A 14,487-nucleotide genomic window follows, 5' to 3' on the forward strand; every position below is an offset into this window, starting at 1 on the left:
AGTCCAAGGGACTCTCAAGTCTTCTCCAGCACCACAGTTCAAAAGCATCCATTCTTCGGTGAACAGTTTTCTTCCCAGTCCAACTCTCACATCCATACATGACCATGGGAAAAACCATAACCTTGACTCGATGGACCTTTGTTGGCAGAGTAATGTCTCTGCTTTTTAATATACTATCTAGGTTGGTCATAACTTTCCTTCCAAGGAGTAAGCGCCTTTTAATTTCATGGCTGCAGTCAGCATCTGCAGTGATTTTGGAGCCCAAAAAAATAAAGTCTGACACTGTTTCCCCATCTATTTCCCATGAGGTAATGGGACCAGACGCTGTGATCTTAGTTTTCTGAATGTTGAGCTTCAAGCCAACTTTTTCACTTTCTTCTTTCACTTTCATCAAGAGGCTTTTGAGTTCCTCTTCACTTTCTGCCTTAAGGGTGGTGTCATCTGTGTATCTGAGGTTATTGATATTTCTCCCAGCAATCTTGATTCCAGCTTGTGCTTCTTCCAGCCCAGCGTTTCTTATGATGTACTCTGCATATAAGTTAAATAAACAGGGTGACAATACGCAGCCTTGATGTACTCCTTTTCCTATTTGGAACCAGTCTGTTGTTCCATGTCCAGTTCTAACTGTTGCTTCCTGACCTGCATACAGGTTTCTCAAGGGGCAGCTCAGGTGGTCTGGTATTCCCATCTCTTTCAGAATGTTCCACAGTTTACTGTGATCCACACAGTCAAAGGCTTTGGCATAGTCAATAAAGCAGAAATAGATGTTTTTCTGGAACTCTCTTGCTTTTTCCATGATCCAGCGGATGTTGGCAATTTGATCTCTGGTTCCTCTGCCTTTTCTAAAACCAGCTGGAACATCTGGAAGTTCACAGTTTACGTATTGCTGAAGCCTGGCTTGGAGAATTTTGAGCATGACTTTACTCGTGTGTGAGATGAGTGCAATTGTGCGGTAGTTTGAGCATTCTTTGGCATTTCCTTTCTTTGGGATTGGAATGAAAACTGACCCTTTCCAGTCCTGTGGCCACTGCTGAGTTTTCCAAATTTGCTGGCATATTGAGTGCAGCACTTTCACAGCATCATCTTTCAGGATTTGAAATAGCTCAACTGGAATTCCATCACCTCCACTAGCTTTGTTCGTAGTGATGCTTTCTAAGGCCCACTTGCCTTCACATTACAGGATGTCTGGCTCTAGGTGAGTGATCACACCATCGTGATTATCTTGGTTGTGCAGATTTTTTTTGTACAGTTCTTCTGTGTATTCTTGCCACCTCTTCTTAATATCTTCTGCTTCTGTTAGAAAGTGAAAGTGAAAGTGAAATCGCTGTCGTGTCCGACTCTTTGTGACCCCATGGACTGTAGGCTAATAGGCTCCTCTGTCCATGGAATTTTCCAGGCAAGAGTACTGGAGTGGGTTGCCATTTCCTTCTCCAGGGGATCTTCCTGACCCAGGGATCGAACCCGGATCTCCCACATTGCAGGCAGACGCTTTACCATCTGAGCCACCAGGGAAGCCCTGCTTCTGTTAGGTCCATACACTTTCTGTCCTTTATCGAGCCCATCTTTGCATGAAATGTTCCCTTGGTATCTCTAATTTTCTTGAAGAGATCTCTTACTGTGACTTTAATTTTGCATTTCTTTGTGACTGAAGGTGTGGAAGAGCCTTTCATGTGTTTATTGTTTGTTTTGATATTCTTTCTGTGAAGCACTTATTCACTTCTCTTAACCATATTCTATTGGGTTACCTGTTTTTTTCTTATTGATTTGGAGGAGTGTTCAGGGATCTTGGCTATGAGCCCTTTGTTGGGTACATGTACTGCAAATATCTTATTCAATGGTGACTTTGATTTTTTAAAAGTTTTGAATCTTAAAAATGTTCAGTTTATTCATCTTTTAACCATCTCAGTGGTTACATCTTTGTGTATGTGTGTTTTGTTTAAGAAACTTTTCTTCCTCCAAGGACATATTTATATTTTCCTGTATTATCAGCTAGTTTATCTTTCATATTTAGATCTATAATTCATCTGGAATTGATTTTTGTTTATGGTGTGAGGTAAGGATATTATTGTATGCATATAAAGATATACATCTATGACCTACATTGTTATCTATGAAAGTAAACATTTGAAAAGATCCATATGTCATTCACCAAAGGATGGACTAGTGAGGGCATAGACAGACAACAGTCTATCACTCATCCACAGTGTGAATTAAAACTGGTGAGCAGATAAACAAAGTGTAGTACATCCAGAAGTGGATGCTACTCAGCAGCGACAAAGAATGAAGTCCTGATACATGCTGTACCACGGGTGAACCTTGAAACCACTATACTAGGTGAAAGAAGCTAGCGACAAAAGATCACATACTCTATGATCCCATTAATATGAAGGGCCCAGAAAAGGCAAATGCATAGACTCTCACAGACACATAAGTTTCCCATGATATTTTATTAACAGGAATGACACCCCACTCCAGTACTCTTGCCTGGGAAATCCCATGGACAGCGGAGCCTGGTAGGCTGCAGTTCATGGGGTCGCTAAGAATCGGACACGACTGAGTGATTTCCCTTTCACTTTTCACTTTCTTGCCTGGAGAATCCCAGGGACGGGGGAGCCTGGTGGGTTTCCGTCTATGGGGTCGCACAGAGTTGGACACTACTGAAGTGACGTAGCAGCAGCAGCAGCAGTGGCATTTAAAAATGATACATATATTAATATTATGATTTTATTTTTTATTTAAAGAAAACTATCTTTTGAAGGTGTTTTAAAAATGGAGTGTTGCTGCGTAAACTGAGTCATCCATATTAATATGTTTTTCTCATTCTTCTCAAAGTTTAGACACTTTTAAGACATCAGTCATGGGCTAAAATGTCTCTAAACTTTGAGAACAAAGAGAAAGACATATTAATATAGATGAACTTATTGTAATGCAGGAAAGATGTGGGTTCGATCACTAGACTGGGAAGATCCCTTGGAGGAGGAAATGGCCACCCTCTCCCATATTCTGTCTTGGAAAATTCCACGGACAGAGGAGGTTGGTGGGGTATAATCCATGGGGTCACAAAGAATCGGGGACACGACTGAGTGACTGAGCACACTCAGACATCAGTCATTCTGCATGTACCTCACTATTTAAATGATATGCACTGATTTTCATGGATTCTGGGTTATTATGGTGCTGATGACCTGGAGTTAGAGAGACCTGATATGCTGGGCAAAGATGACATTTGTGTTTAGATCAGCCTAAGCTCTGGAGCTACACTGGGAGATACCAACAATCTTGCTCTTAAGACACTGGTAATCATCCTGCATCAATAAAGCTGCTTAAGGTTTTATGATTCAGGTTTTTCTTTTCTGTGCTATATTTCACCACACCACAAAGACCACAGCCTATAAAAGACGACAATCAGGTATCAGTTGTATATGTGTATACAGATTGAACCTGTTCCTCTGTGTGTGTGTGTAAAATGGATGTTTCACTTCCGTCTCTATACTTTGGTACTGTCTAGCTTATTTATAATCTGCTTGAATAATTTTATAATTAGAGAAATGGACAGTTTTCATTTTGGAGGAAACTCAGTTATTTATAGTATCCATTCTGCAGGAATCAATAAAGGATGAGACAAGAGGATGTTATATCTAATGTACACATGAGTTTTTGTTTTAAAGCACTTTCTATGCTTTTATTTTTTGGATACTTATGGGGTGGGCTTGGAAGAAATCATTATCACATTTTATGAATGGAGAGACTGAAGCAGAGAGAGTCAGAGTCTTGTCGGCCCGCCCGCCAACGCACGCGATTTAAGACATGGGTTTGACCCCTGAGTCTGGAAGAAGGAAACGGCAACCTACTTCCGTATTCTTGCCTGGAGAATCCCATGGACATAGGATCCTGGAGAGCTATGGTCCATAGGGCTGCAAGGACTGAGACACGACTAATGCGACGCCACCCACACACAGAGAGGAAGAAAAGAGCTGCCGGGTTAAGGGCCGTTCTGGGAAGGGGTCTGATGGTGGGGATGGTGCAGGCGGGAGCTGTGATGAGAAGAGACTTGGAAAAGGGAGTAGGTAAGGCATCCTTCTGACAGCGTTGCCAGAGACTAGCCCTGGCTGGCGCCTTTCTTTTCAGTTGAGCTACATTTGGGTCTCAATCCTGTAATTTTTACAGGATTTTCACCAATGTAAAAGTTTTAAGGGATTTTTACTAACATAAAATTTTTAGTAAAATTAGTAAAAATTTTTACTAATGTAATTAACCCTAATTACTAATGTAATTTACTAAATAATAGTAATGTTTACTAATTATGTGGTCTCTGGAAATTCACAGTACTTCCTGAGCTTCAGTTTCTTCACCTGTAAAATGGAAAAGATGCTTCCTGTGCTGTCATGAAGATCAAGTGGAATAATGAACAATCAAATGCTCTCTACAAGAAAGGATCATGCCCTTGTATAATTTTATTTTTAAAATGTATTTATTTATTTGGCTGCATTGGGCGTTAGTTTGCTGCATGCGAACTTTGATTTGTGGCATGTGGGATCTAGTTCACCGACTAGGGATCGAACGCTGACCTCCTGCTTTGGGAGCTTGGACTCTTAGCCACTGGACCACCGGGGAAGTCCCTACAGGATTTTAATATGCTGCCAGTCACATGACCTCTCTTTTCGTCATTACTTGAGTTTTGTTTTATATTTGGTGGTTTATATCATTTAATACCCTCTGGGTTCTCCCATTTCTCACATAGGAAGAGTTGGTCAGGCTCAGCTGTGATCCAGAGGACTGTGTTTTGTGGTTTTGAGCTGTTTCTTTTATTTCAGGTGACCTTCCTTACAATTCTGTTACTTTCCAAAAAAAAAAAAGAAATGAAAACACAAAGCAGTCCTCTCCACCTGAATACTGGTGCTTCTCCAGGGCGCCTGTCTCCTTTAGTGGAAATGAGCTTTCTGAGTGTTGGACCCAGATTTCCCCAGGGACTCCCAGGGCTGCTTATGACCCTGAAGATGTTAAGTAGCACTTGAGTGGGGACTGGCTTGGAGCCAGGAAGGTATTTATCCTCACTCCTTTCCACTTCCTTTTCTGTGCCCTCCCTGAACTCCTAGAGTATTCCTGTCATTGTAACTGTCACCCACCTCTGAATGTCATCACCCTCTGGGAACCCAGGATCTTGGGGTTCAAGAAATCCCAAGAAATACCTGAGCTGAGTTTTGGGGAGCTGTTTCCCAAAGTGAATTCTGTAGCACATGGTTCTGTGATATGCTCCCTGGTGGAGCGGTCCTCTTGTTGTCTGAGTTGCTCAGTTGTGTCTGACTCTTTGAGACTCCATGGAATTCCCCAGGCAAGCACACTGGAGTGGGTAGCCATTCCCTTCTCCAGGGAATCTTCCCAACCCAGGGACTGAACCTAGGTCTCCCGCATTGGAGGTGGATTATTTATAGTCTGAGGAACCAGGGAAGGTCCTAGAGGCACATTTTGTAGTCTCTGCTTATGATGGTCTCTTTTGGAATTTCTTAATGCATAGCTTATTAAGGGCTCTGAGAATTCCTGTTTTTTGTCCTGAGGCCTTTTATTTTGAAATATTCAGTTCAGTTACTCAGTTGTGTCCTACTCTTTGCAGCTCCATGGAGTGCAGCACGCCAGGCTTCCCTGTCCATCAGCAACTCCAGGAGCCTGCTCAAACTCATGTCCATCAAGTCGGTGATGCCATCCAACCATCTCATCCTCTGTCATCCCCTTCTCCTCCCACCTTCAATCTTTCCCAGCATCAGGGTATTTTCCAGTGAGTCAGCTCTTCACATCAGGTGGCCAAAATATTGGAGCGTTAGCTTCAGCATCAGTCCTTCCAATGAATATTCAGGACTGATTTCCTTCAGGATGGACTGGTTGGATCTCCTTGCCATCCAAGGGACTCTCAAGAGTCTTCTCCAACACCACAGTTCAAAAGCACCAATTTTTCAGTGCTCAGCTTTCCTTATGATTCAATTCTCACATCCATACGTGACAACAGGAAAAACCACAGCTTTGACTAGATGGACCTTTGTTGGCAAAGTAATGTCTCTGCTTTTTAATATGCTGTCTAGGATAGTCATAGCTTTTCTTCCAAGGAGCAAGCATCTTTTAATTTCATGGCTGCAGTCACCAACTGCCGTGATTTTGGAGCCCAAGAAAATAGTCTGTCACTATTTCCATTGTTTCCCCATCTATTTGCATGAAGTGATGGGACCAGATGCCATGATCATTATTTGAATGTTGAGTTTTAAGCCAGATTTTTCACTCCCCTCTTTCACTTTCATCAAGAGGTTCCTCAGTTTCTCTTCACTTTCTGCCATAAGGGTGGTGTCATCTGCATATCTGAGGTTATTGATATTTCTCCCGACAATCTTGATTCCAGTTTGTGCTTCATCCAGCCCAGCACTTCCCATGACATACTCTGAACAGAAGTTAAATAAGCAGGATGACAATATACAGCCTTGACATACTCTTTCCCAATTTGGAACCAGTCCACTGTTCCATGTCTGATTCTAACTGTTGATTCTTAATCTGCATACAGATTTCTCAGGAGGCAGGTAATGTGGTCTGGTATTCCCATCTCTTGAAGAATTTTCCACAGTTTGTTGTAATCCACACAGTCAAAGGCTTTGGCGTAGTCAATGAAGCAGATGTTTTTCTGGAACTATCTCGCTGTTTTAGATGATACAATGGATGTTGGCAATTTGATCTCTGGTTCCTCTGTCTTTTCTAAATCCAGGTTAAACATCTGGAAGTTCATGGTTCACGTACTATTGACACCTGGCTTGGAGAATTTTGAGCGTTACTTTGCTAGCATGTGAGATGAGTGCAATTGTGCAGTAGTTTGAGCATTCTTTGGCATTGCCTTTCTTTGGGATTGGAATGAAAACTTACCTTTTCCAGTCCTATGGCCACTGCTGAGCTTTCCAAATTTGCTGGCATATTGAGTGCAGCAGTTTAACAGCATCATCTTTTAGGATATGAAATAGCTCAGCTGGAATTCCATCACTTCCACTAACTTTGTTTTTAGTGACTAAGGCCCGCTTGACTTTGCACTCCAGGATGTCTGGCTCTAGGTGAGTGATCACACCGTCATGGTTATCTGGATCATTAAGATCTTTTTGTACAGTTCTTCTGTGTATTCTTGACACCTCTTCTTAATATCTCCTGCTTCTGTTAGGTCCATACCATTTCTGTCCTTTATTGTGGCCATATTTGCATGAAATGTTACCTTGGTATCTCTAATTTTCTTGACGAGATCTCTAATCTTTCCCATTCTATTGTTTTCCTCTATTTCTTTGCATTGATCACTTAGGAAGGCTTTCTTTTCTCTCCTTACTGTTCCTGGAAACCTGCTTTCAGATAGGTATAGCTTTCCTTTTCTCCTTTGCCTTTTGCTTCTCTTCTTTTCTCAGTTACTTGTAAGACCTCCTCAGACAACAATTTTGCCTTTTTGCATTTCTTTTTCTTGGGGATGGTCTTGATCCCTGCCTCTTGTACAATGTCATGAGACTCTGTCCATAGTTCTTCAGGCACTCTATCAGATCTCATCCCTTAAATCTATTTGTCACCTCCACTGTATAATCTTAAGGGATTTGATTTAGGTCATATCTGAATGGTCTAGTGGTTTTCCCTATTTTTTTCAATTTAAGTCTGAATTTTGCAATAAGGAGTTCATGATCTGAGCCACAGTCAGCTCCTGGTCTTGTTTTCGCTGACTGTGTAGAGCTTCTCCATCATTGGCTGCAAAGAATATAATCAATCTGATTTTGGTGTTGACCATCTGGTGACGGCCATATGTAGAGTCATCTGTTGTGTTGCTGGAAGAGGGCATTTGCTATAACCAGTGCATTCGAAATATTATGATTTCTTGTTGTACCCCATGTCTGAGGTAAGGAGCAGTGGCTGCACTTTGCTGGAGCAGCCGTGAAGAGATACCCCACGTCCAAGGTAAGAGAAATCAAAGTAAGACGGTGGGCACTGAGAGAGGGCATCAGAGGGCAGACAGACTGAAACCACAATCACAGACAACTAGCCAATCTGATCACATGGACAGCCCTGGCTAACTCAATGAAACTAAGCCATGCTGTGTGGCGCCACCCAAGATGGATGGCTCATAGTGGAGAGGTCTGACAGAATGTGGTCCACTGGAGAAGGGAATGGCAAACCACTTCAGTATTCTTGCCTTGAGAACCCCATGAACAGTATGAAAAGGCAAAAAGATAGGACACTGAAAGATGAACTCCCTAGGTCGGTAGGTGCATAATATGCTACTGGAGATCAGTGGAGAAATAAATCCAGAAAGAATGAAGGGATAGAGCCAAAGAAAAAGCAACACCCAGTTGTGGATGTGACTGGTGACAGAAGCAAGGTTCAATGCTGTAAAGAGCAATATTGCATAGGAACCTGGAATGTTAGGTCCATGAATCAAGGCAAATTGGAAGTGGTCAAACAGGAGATGGCAAGAGTGAACACTGACATTGTAGGAATCAGCAAACTAAAGATGGACTGGAATGGGTGAATTTAACTCAGATGACCATTACATCTACTACTGTGGGCAGGAATCCCTTAGAAGAAATAGAGTAGCCATTATAGTCAACAAAAGAGTCCGAAATGCAGTACTTGGATGCAATCTCAAAAACGACAGAATGATCTCTGTTCATTTCCAAGGCAAACCATTAAATATCACGGTAATCCAAGTCTATGCCCTGACCAGTAACACTGAAGAAGCTGAAGTTGAACAGTTCTATGAAGACCGAGAAGACCTTCTAGAACTAACACCCCCAAAATATGTCCTTTTCATTATAGGGACTGGAATGCAAAAGTAGGAAGTCAAGAAACACCTGGAGTAACAGGCAAGTTTGGCCTTGGAGCACGGAATGAAGCAGGGCAAAGGCTAATAGAGTTCTGCCCAGAGGACGCACTGGTCATAGCAAACACCCTCTTCCAACAACACAAGAAAAGACTCTACACATGGACATCACCAGATGGTCGACCCTGAAATCAGATTGATTATATTCTTTGCAGCCAAAGATGGAGAAGCTCTATACAGTCAGCAAAAACAAGATCTGTGGCTCAGATCATGAATTCCTTATTGCCAAATTCAGACTGAAATTGAAGAAATTGGAGAAATCCCTTATGACTATACAGTAGAAGTGATAAATAGATTTAAGGGACCAGATATGGTAGACAAAATGCCTGATGAACTACAGACAGGGGTTCATGACATTGTACAGGACACAGGAATCAAGACCATCCCCAAGAGAAGAAATGCAAAAAAGCAAAATGACTGTCTGAGGAGGCCTTACAAATAGCTGTGAAAAGAAGGGAAATGAAAAGCAAAGGAGAAAAGGAAAGATATACTCCATTTGAACGCAGAGTTCCAAAGAATAGCAAGGAAAGGTAAGAAAGCCTTCCTCAGCGATCAGTGCAAATAAATAGAGGAAAACAATAGAATGGGAAAGACTAGAGATCTCTTCAAGAAAATTAGAGACACCAAGGGAACATTTCATGCAAAGATGGGCTCAATAAAGGACAGAAATGGTAGGGACCTAACAGAAGCAGAAGATATTAAGAGGTGGCAAGAATACACAGAAGAACTATACAAAAAAGATCTTCACAACCCAGATAATCATGATGGTATTATCACTCACCTAGAGCCATACATCCTGGAATGTGAAGGCAAGTGGGCCTTAGAGAGCATCACTACGAACAAAGCTAGTGGAGGTGATGGAATTCCAGTTGAGCTATTTCAAATCCTAAAAGATGATGCTATGAAAGTGCTGCACTCAATATGCCAGCAAATTTGGAAAACTCAGCAGTGGCCACAGGACTGGAAGAGGTCAGTTTTCATTCCAATCCCAAAGAAAGGCAATGCCAAAGAATGCTCAAACTACTGCACAATTGCACTCATCTCACATGCCAGTAAAGTAATGGTCAAAATTCTCCAAGCCAGGCTTTAGCAATTTGTGAACCGTGAACTTCCAAATGTTCCATCTGGTTTTAGAAAAGGCAGAGGAACCAGAGATCAAATTGTCAACATCCGCTGGATCATGGAAAAAGCAAGAGAGTTCCAGAAAAACATCTATTTCTGCTTTATTGACTATGCCAAAGCCTTTGACTGTGTGGATCACAATAAACTGTGGAAAATTCTGAAAGAGATGGGAATACCAGACCACCTGACCTGCGTCTTGAGAAACCTGTATGCAGGTCAGGAAGCAACAGTTAGAACTGGACATGGAACAACAGACTGGTTCCAAATAGGAAAAGGAGTACGTCAAGGCTGTGTATTGTCACCCTGCTTATTTAACTTATATGCAGAGAAACAGTGGGTTGGAAGAAGCACAAGCTGGACTCAAGATTGCCGGGAGAAATATCAATAACCTCAGATATGCAGATGACACCACCCTTATGGCAGAGAGTGAAGAACTAAAGAGCCTTTTGATGAAAGTGAAAGAGGAGAGTGAAAAAGTTGGCTTAAACTCAACATTTAGAAAACTAAGATCATGGTATCCAGTCCCATCTCTTCATGGCAAATAGATGGGGAAACAGTGGAAACGGTGGCTGACTTTATTTTGGGGGGCTTCTAAATCACTGCAGATGGTAATTGCAGCCATGAATTGAAAAGACGCTTACTCCTTGGAAGGAAAGTCATGACCAACCGAGACAGCATATTAAAAAGCATAGACATTACTTTGCCAACAAGGTCAGTCTAGTCAAGGCTATGGTTTTTCCAATAGTCATGTACGGATGTGAGAGTGGTACTATAAAGAAAGCTGAACCCCGAAGAATTGATGCTTTTGAACTGTGGTGTTGTAGAAGACTCTTGAGAGTCCCTTGGACTGCAAGGAGATCCAACCAGTCCATCCTAAAGGAGATCGATCCTGGGTGTTCATTGGAAGGACTGATGTTGAAGCTGAAACTGCAGTACTTTGGCCACCTGATGCGAAGAGCTGACTCATTTGAAAAGACCCTGATGCTGGGAAAGATTGAGGGCAGGAGGAGAAGGGCTCAAAAGAGGATGAGATGGTTGGATGTCATCACCAACTCAATGGGCATGGGTTTGGGTGGACTCTGGGAGTTGGTGATGGACAGGGTAGCCTGGTGTGCTGTAGTTCATGGGGTTACAAAGAGTTGGACATGACTGAACAACTGAATTGAAATTGAATAGTTATAGGAAGGCAAGTCTGATACCAGTTGGACCATCATACCTGAAAGCTCAGCGTTGATAATTTAAGTACCTGTTTTGCCACTGTATGCCATGTATCCCATTTTCAAATGGTAATGGCATTTTTCTTGCTTTCAAACTCTGTAAGCTCAGAAAGAAAACCTCAAGTTCCCATCTCTAACCACTTGTTTGATTCTAAATTCCATATCAGCAAGAATCAAATGCAAGAGATATAGAAATCAGCTTAAGTATTTAAAGCAGAAATGCATTTGGTATAAGGATTTCAGTGCTAACAAAATCACTGGGAGGAATTACTGCCAAATCAGCATAGAATAGATTAACGAGGGGTGCTTCTATTTTTGAGGCTGTCAAGGAAGCTTTTCTAGAATAAAAGACTCCTATTGTCATATCTAATGCTTATTGGAAGATACAGAGTTGGACAATAGACCCTGAATTGCTACTGCAGAAAATCTTTGCATTTCCATAGCCTTCCTTACCAGCAAAAGCAGCTCAAGAAAAGGAAGATAGATTGGTTCATAAAAGACTCCTACTGTCATATCTAATGCTTATTGGAAGATACAGAGTTGGACAATAGACCCTGAATTGCTACTGCAGAAAATCTTTGCATTTCCATAGCCTTCCTTACCAGCAAAAGCAGCTCAAGAAAAGGAAGATAGATTGGTTCAGCTTGTTTACTCCTTTCAGATCCCAGTCAAAAGCATCTAATTGGTGGAATCTCATTTGTTTCCAGACCTTAGCTGCAAGGGAGTCTGTGAAATGTGGATTTTGGCTTTCTAGTCTCCCCTAGCGGAGAAGGCAATGGCAAGCCACTCCAGTACTCTTGCCTAGAAAATCCCATGGACGGAGGAGCCTGGTAGGCTGCAGTCCATGGGGTCGCTACGAGTCAGACACGACTGAGCGACTTCACTTTCACTTTTCACTTTCACACATTGGAGAAGGAAATGGCAACCCACTCCAGTGTTCTTGCCTGGAGAATCCCAGGGATGGGGGAGCCTGGTGGACTGCCGTCTATGGGGTCACACAGAGTCGGACACGACTGAAGTGACTTAGCAGCAGCAGCAGCAGTCTCCCCTAGAAGGATGTAGGGAAGGAGTTTGAATGAGCCAGTCCACATATCCCATACATTCTTTTCTCTCTGTTTAGGATTGCCTCTTCATCCTTTGGACTTCCCAGGTGGCACAGTGGTAAAGAATCTACCTGACAGTGCCAGAAATGCAGGAGACACTGGTTTGATCCCTGGGTCAGGAAGATACCCTGGAGGAGGAAATGGTCACCTGTGCCAGTATTTTTGCCTGGGAAATCCCATGGACAGAAGAACCTGGTGGGATACAGTCCATGGGGTTGCAAAGAGTCAGAGACACGACCAAGCAACTGAGCACATACACTTCATCCTTTAAGGTGGATGCTAAATATTACCTCCTCCTTCAAGTTCATTTGTTAATCTCCTGTTATATAGCTCATATATCCACTGCAATGTTTTTCCAAATGGTTTTATAATTATTTATGATTCTCTTTTTCCCTCTAGACAGAAAAAAAAAAAAAACCCAAACCAAAACAAAACTCTGGAGTGAGAGTTACCTGTAAGTCATTGACTGAGGGTTAGGAACTGGCTTATTCGTTCTTTATTATTATTACTTTTTGGCTGCACTTTGCAGCTTCTGAGATCATATTTCCCCAACCAGGGATCAAACTCTTTCCCTCAGCAGTGAAAGTTCTAGACTGCCAGGGAGTTCCCTGGCTTATCCATTCTTAACACTAATGTCTAGTCCAATGGCTGGCATATTATGCTGGGTGCATGCTTACTGACTGAATTAACATGTTCTAATAAGAGAATAATGGCCATTCCACACTTTCAGGTCACATGGCATAGGAAGATAGACCTGTGGGGGGAATGATCTTGATCAGACACTAATATCTCTCTCACATTATATTCATATTATTTCTATGTGAGCCACTGGTGAAGATTGAAAACCCCCCACACACCTGGTTCTTCTGGAGCCAGGAAAAGAGACAAATGATGCTTTGACTGAATCCTGCAAGATTTAAAGAAAATAATTCATCACGATGGTTTGTGTCTGTGACTGTAATCTTGGATCCAGTGGGACCAATCTGAGCCCTGGATCCAGGTTTTCAGAAGGGATATAATAAGTCACTTACCACCTGAATACTTCTGATCTGTGAACTGGAAAAGAGCACATTCCCTGGAGGGTGATACATGCAGACACCAGGCGAATGGCTTCCCTTGCAGTGGCTGGAATGGATGATTTGCCTCTTGTAGGCAAACAATCCTGTCCCCAGAGGAGCCCTTCCCACTCCCTGGCCCCTCATTAGATGTAGCCCATTAGTAGCGCTGACCCAAATTCTGCCTCCTGGAATTTGGCAATGGGGTTTGAGCTTGTTTCCGGCTTAGCCCAGCTTGTTGGAGTTTTTTTCTAGTCCTGCATGTGATGGGGAAGCCTGTGTTTATGTGTGCACCTTGCAAGTCCAGCATCGTTTATCTATTCTACTTCTGCCTGCCACTGAACCTTAGCACTGAGACCCTGGAGACCCTAGGAGGGGAGGAAGGTGTTGGGTGTGGTGCTAGAGAATAGACTCCTGCCCAGTTGCTCTTCTGATGTCATTCATTGGCAGTCACATCATCTCTCAGCTGCCTAACCTGCCTGCGGTTGATCTGATATATAAGAGCAGTTATTTGTCACCAAGGCATTTTGGATTACTTTTTTTGCAGCATCATTGTGGTAACAGATAACTGCTGCTCCAACAATCCTCCCATTAATAATGCTCATTTACTGAGACTTCCCTGGTTGCCCAGAAGTTAAGACATCACCTTCCAATGCATGGGGTACTGGTTCGATCCCTAGTTGGGAAGCTAAGATCCCACGTGCCCCATGGCCAAAAAACCAGAACATGAAACAGAAGCAATATTGTAACAGATTCAATAAAGACTTTAAAAATGGTTTCCATTAAAAAAAAATCTTAAAAAAAGAAATTAACATCATGTTTTAAATCAACTATACTTCAATAAGAAAAAATAATATTCATTCAGCAAATTTTTGTTGAGCACTTCCTTCATGCTGGGTACTTCCCAGGTCCTCCGGTCAGTGATGGGGGCCCTGGGTTGTGAAAAGTTGTGCTCATGTACTTAGATGTTACTATTTCCCACTCGAAAGGATGTGTTAGGATTCAGGTTTATTTATAATCATTCTTGTGTGTGTGTTAGGGTGTAGAGAAGAGGGGATTTGGTGCAAATCTGTTCCCAAAAGAATGTTCAGTTCTGGGGACCAAGTCTAGATGAA

Source organism: Moschus berezovskii, chromosome 16 (genome assembly GCF_049115385.1).
Source record: "Moschus berezovskii isolate FMDL1 chromosome 16, NW_MosBer_1.0, whole genome shotgun sequence".
NCBI classification, from domain to species: Eukaryota; Metazoa; Chordata; class Mammalia; order Artiodactyla; family Moschidae; genus Moschus; species Moschus berezovskii.